Below are 6,000 nucleotides of genomic sequence, written 5' to 3'. Positions count from 1 at the left end.
ATGGTTTCCTTTTTCTCCTTCAGTTCTCTGTTCTTTTCCCTGGCTACAGCACTCCCAGTCTATTTTCTTGAAGTCCTGACCACTGTCAATTGCATTTTTTTCTCTTAGGTGAGATAGGAGGGCTACAGGAGGCTAGAGCGGGAGGAATTCTTTTCCCTCAGCTGGCATAAGGCCCTGAAAAAATCGTCTCCCCTGGATAATGGGCCCTTATATGGTGCTGAATGGGTGTTTTACAATGAATGCTATTCCCTTCGTATCCCAGATCTATAGCTGTATATTTGTTTTTATATGAACTCTAAGAATAGGCAAAATAATTAGTGGGGACAGAAATCAGAATGTGTTTTCCTTTGAGATGGAAGAATTGACTGATAGGGGCCCTTTGGAAATTTCAGAAATGACTGAAATGTTTTATAATACATATTGTCTTGGTAGTTAAAATTCAATGAAACTAAACACTTAAAATCTGTATACTTTAACGCATGTTAATTATACTTCAGTCAGAAAAGAAGAAAATTCAGCCTGTAGATGCAGAAAAGCCCAGTGATGTCAGCGGATACCTGTAGTCATGGAAACACTGATGCATAGGGATATTGGTACAGCTGGAGGCTGGATGGGTCAGTCAGTGCTGCCACCTTCCTTTGGGAGCTGGTGTCAGTCATTCATTACCTTGGGGTTTAGTAGCCTCCTTTGTGAAGTGGCCATACCCAGTGGTCAATAAACAGGATGACTGTGTGAGTGAAATGAAACTCTATTGATAATTATGCCATGATAAGTGTTGTAAACTGCTCCTGTCCTGCACAAAGAGGACCAAACAGTTACCCTTTAACTAAGTACCCCTAAAATGTCTCAGACCACATGAGGTGACAGTGGAGTGTCAGCAATAGTCTGTGCCCAGGAGTCAGAACTTGTGGGCGATCACTCAGGTTCTGTTTGGTTTGATGCCCCTTCAGGATCCGTCAGCCCTGCTACTTGCTGGGCTGGGAGAGGAGTTTTGAAAAGGCCTCTGTGATGGAATTCATGGTGTCTGCCATGTCTGTGGAATAACAAAGACTTTCTGATAGGAAGACATTGACATTTCTAGGTTAAAAACTATTGTTAAAACCAGCCGGGCTTGGTGGTTCACGTCTGTAATCCTAGCACTCTGCGAGGCTGAGGCAGAAGGATCACTTGAGCTCAGGAGTTCAAGACAAGCCTGAGCAAGAGCAAGACCTCATTTCTATTAAAAATAGAAAAATTAGCTAGGTGTTGCAGAGGGCACCGGTAGCCCCAGTTGCTCAGGAGGCAGGAGGATCACTTGAGCCCAGGAGTACGAGGTTGCAGTGAGTTATGATGACACCACTGCACTCTAGCTGGGGTGACAGAGCAAGACCACGTCTCAGAAAAACTCCAGAAAACAAAAATCCACCCTCCAAAAAAACTGTTGTTAAAAATGAAGCTAATTTTTCAATAGGATGAAAAATGGATCCTGCTTTCCCCTACTCTGATAATATGAAAATAATGAATCTCTTTTACAACATTTACTTTTTTCTCTGAAGGCAAGTGATTAACCTATATTTATAAGAGCTAAAAAGATTATAAGCTGTTAGTGTCATCTCTGTACTGCCAAGTCTTTGAAGGGACTGAGGAGAAGGTCCTAAGTGACTAGTTTCCAGTCATTCTGAAATATGAGATTGGACAATTAAGTTCATGAACCCATCTGAGAAAAAGTGCTACATACCTCATTGGTGGATATCACTATGATCACCACATGGCCCAGGGGAGCACTTTGAATGTGACAGCAGCGGTATTCAGCTGCTGAATGAGGTATGTAGCACCTTTTCTAGGACGAGTTCATGAACTTAATTGTCTGACTTTGTATTAGAGCATCAAAGTGATGGAATTCAACTTATGAAAAGACATATGACTAGAATTTAGTCCTAGAGAGCATCCACGGAGTAATACACATTTGTAGATAAAAGCTTTAGGGAGTAGGAAATAGTTAGGAGGCAACTGGATAATGTTCCAAAAGTTAGTGAACCTCCCTAGAGCTGTGGGAGGGGATTTACAAAGAACAGATACCTTATTCAGAGTTATGGGTACGAAGACTCTTGCAAATAAGAAAATTTACTTATGAATAAACCCAGCCTCTGAGATCTACCCTGGGAAGGTCAAATTGCCTCATAGTTAAGTGCATGACCTTGGGAGGTTAGGAATTGCCTTACAGGGTGATGGAGGGGATAAAATGAGGTCATGCTTTTACATTCTGTAGCGTATCCTTGTACATAGTTACATGAATTTCACTAGTAGAAAGTTAGCATTGAGGTTCTTCATGGCAACCTTATAGTCTTTAACATTTTCTTTTGCTGTTGGATCTCTAGGACAGTCTGGTGAAACCTATAGAATCATGTCTCATAGTTTTTAAAAATGCAATTATATTACATATAAATATTAAAATATTAAATACCAAATTTTCTGATATAGTAACATGTGCTTCTTTAATGCATGAAATTAGATCTAATGATGGCTTTAATACCTATTTATTTTGAAGTAGTGATACATACATGTGTTATTTAAACATATCTGTGGCAATTTAATGTGATATGAAAATATCTGGGATTCCTATTAGTGACCAAGTCACAGATATTGCTGATATCACTGTGGTTTGTAGTCTGCTTTCATAACTAAAGAAAATTTGTTCATTTAATAAGAGGTTAGTCAAAATGAAGATATAATTTAATTTTTATCTATTTTCACGGACTGCTTAGATTCCAGCTGGGGTGATCACTAACTGCCCCAAAGGGTTTCCCTTGACTCAGGATTTTCAGCCAAGAACGAGGTAGTTCTGTGCAAACTGGGACAGTTGGTTACTTAGTGGTCCCAACTTAAGCGCCCTGCTCTGGGGGTCCAGGGTAAGATGTAAATTTCTTTCTCAAAGGCAATATATTACTTCATCATTATGTTTTCTTCTATAAAGAGTAATTAGAATTAGCTCCAATAACCAGATTTACCAAGTGATATATTTCTTTTAAATCTACTTTGCTTAGTTATTTTTTTACTATTTTGTTTTCAATTTTCAGTGAACCCCATTGTGTTTTCATTGTTGTTGCTGGAATGCTGACAAGCTCATTACTCATTGCAGCATCACAGAGGTTATTTTTATTCTAAGCTGCTGCCTTCAGATTGGGGCCTGGGAGCCATAGAAGTCTGACAGGTGAGGACAGTAAGGGGTGAGCCCAGAAGTGCCACATGGAGCGGGCACGTGCCTGCAGGGACACAGGAAGGTGAGGCATACCTGCATCTGCTGGCCCTGTGCCTTTTTCAGCATGATGTCATGCAAGGTGAACTGGAGTGAGAGTCAAGGGACTTAGATTCCAGTCTTGCCTCTGTCATCTCTTAGCTGTGTGACTTATGAGAAGTCGGTTCATTCCCTTGAGCCTGTGAGATGGCTGAATTCTGTTCTGTTCTGAATTCCCATGATAATATTCTCTGGTTCTCATTCTGAGAAGCCATGGTTTTAATGTCTGTTTACCTGGAATATCATCCCTCTGCATGCTGTGTTTAGATGAAGGAAAGGAAGTAGGTTGCAGTTACTTTGACAGAGCCGTTTGTCCCCCTCTCTGGTTTGAATCAGGTCTTGGGGTGCCCACTAGCCATGGTTTATGAGGCTGCTGGTTCCCCCTCTGCTGTCCACTCTCCAGGAACACTACAGAGTATGAATGGGGTACCACTGGCACCCAGCCCAGCTGGGTCATTGGGACAGCCCTCTGTGGACACTGGTATTTCTCCGTGTGTGGCTAGGAAGGTACTTGGGCCTATTGGCTTTTCTTGTTTAGCTGCTATTGTTTAATTGAACATTTTAGCTGATGAATGAAGACACGTCACTTTGGGTCTCAGTAATTTGTACATTCAGGGTGGTCACTTATATGGGACTGAGCTATAAATGAGGCCTTGATATCCCCTGAGGAAGTTTTAGCATGTCTTCATTGTACTCTGCTTGCGATCCTTAGGGATTTAGGGTGGGGGGCAGAGGGGTAAAGGGAAAAGAAAAAACTTTACCCCCCAGATTATAAAATTGTCTATTGGAGAAAATTTGGAAAATTATAGAAAGGCACCAAAAGTCCAGCATGCAGAGATAGCCATTGTTCTTCAATATGCTGGTATCTATCTGTCCAGGTAAGGATATAAGGGAATATGAGGGAAGACTCAGGATTGAACCTCACAGTGCTAAAGGATTTTGAGACATATCTAATCATGAAAACTATCTTTTCTCTTCTTTTAGCTTCATTCTGAAATTAAGGAGTAGCACGTGCTAACTTCTCAGAGCCATTTACTCTGGAAGAAAAGCAATTTTAACAGTCACAGCACCAGAACTTTCTGGCTGGGCCTGGGACAGGCCGACTGACCAGGAGGAGTGAACCCTCCTACATGTGGCTATATAGTGAAAAGACCACACATGGACACACCCCATCTTCTTATCTCTGAAACTGTGTGATAGAAATGATGCTGCCAAGGAGACAGGACTAGCTTCTGCGAGGACTTTACAGATATGATCATGAAAGTCTGAGCAATTGTTCAATTAACAAACTCTTACTAAATACCAGAGTAATGGCCTCAGAGAGGCATGGGAGGAGGTGGTCCTTGTCCTCAAGGAGCATACGTTATTCGGGTTACAGGATACTTAGAGCAGAAAATGCAAAACAAGATGAGCTGAAGGCCAAAAAGCAGCAAATGCAAGGGATGGCATTCATGGTGGGGATTTCAGGGTGGGTTGGGAGAATAATCCCAAGGCCTGGTGGAGGGAGTAGGAATGAGCAATACTCCTATCTGGGGGAGGTTGGGTCTGTAGCTGGACATCACAAGGTTAAATTGGGGCAGTTTCTATATCACATATTTATTTTTGAAAGCTTAAAATTTAAGGTATTGTATTAATCTGATTAAACTAGGTTATGCTTTGATAATAAATTAACTCCCAAATCTTAGTGGTTTAATAACAGAAGTTGATCTGGCTCACTTAAGCACAGCTAGAGATGCAAACTCATAGAAAGGTTTCTAAAGATGCAGTTTTTTTTCTTGGAGAAGAGGGCAAGACAACTCTCAGGGGTCCCTTTTAGAAGGATACTAATCTCATGATCTAATCATCTCAAAGACCCCACACCTCCTAGTACCTTTCTCTTGTGGCATTAGGATCAGCATGTGAATGGGGGGGATGACAGAAGCATTGAGACCAGAGCAAAGCACTTAAAGGGGCTGTCAGAGAGTAAACTCTGCCCACGACATGGAAGCAGTCTAGGTATCCATCAATAAGGAACATGGAGAACTACAAAGATCAAAAGGAATGATCCCTGGTGCCTGGTTGTAGCTCATGATTCTCTTTAGATAATATCCGGATCAACCTGACCTTCCTCTTTTATTCCAAAGCCTCATTGAATTTACCTCTTTCCCACCTCATCCCTTCTCTCTTCTCTAGCATTTGCTGGATCCATGACATGGAAAATACTTTCTTTTAGGGATGGATCAGAGACTGAGAACAAATAAGCCACATAGTGGTCCCCAGCACAAGGGGATCATTTCCTGGTCTAGACACCCAGGCTGGGGGTGTGGGATGTGTTGTTCTTCCCCAACCGAGTGCCCCAGGTTACCTGTAGGAAGGATTGGGTAGGCCATTTCCCTTTGGAAGCCTTTACGTTGCTCATATCTTTATCTCCTAAGAGTGAATGCTCCCAAGCAGTCATTCTGGTATTGACATACTTGACAGCAGAAAACTTTCCTGTACGAGTACCATTTTGAAGGACATAGCACTTCCAACAGGGGGAAACAAGTCTTGTGGCTGTTTCAGTTTCTGATTTCCTATTGAACTTGGACTTCTCTCCTTTGGATCACTTAATCAGCCTCCCTTACTATCTTCAACACGTCATTAAAGATAGTTTCAATGTGTCCCATTTCTAAGACAAAAATATTGACTAAATTTCCACCTTAGTTCCCAATAGGTTTAGTTTGCTGATTAGGTCACAAAGGTTCCTG

This window comes from Nycticebus coucang, chromosome 19 (assembly GCF_027406575.1).
Source record: "Nycticebus coucang isolate mNycCou1 chromosome 19, mNycCou1.pri, whole genome shotgun sequence".
NCBI classification, from domain to species: domain Eukaryota; kingdom Metazoa; phylum Chordata; class Mammalia; order Primates; family Lorisidae; genus Nycticebus; species Nycticebus coucang.
The sequence above is the reverse complement of the archived record's forward strand: the minus strand, read 5'-3'. Positions refer to the sequence as shown.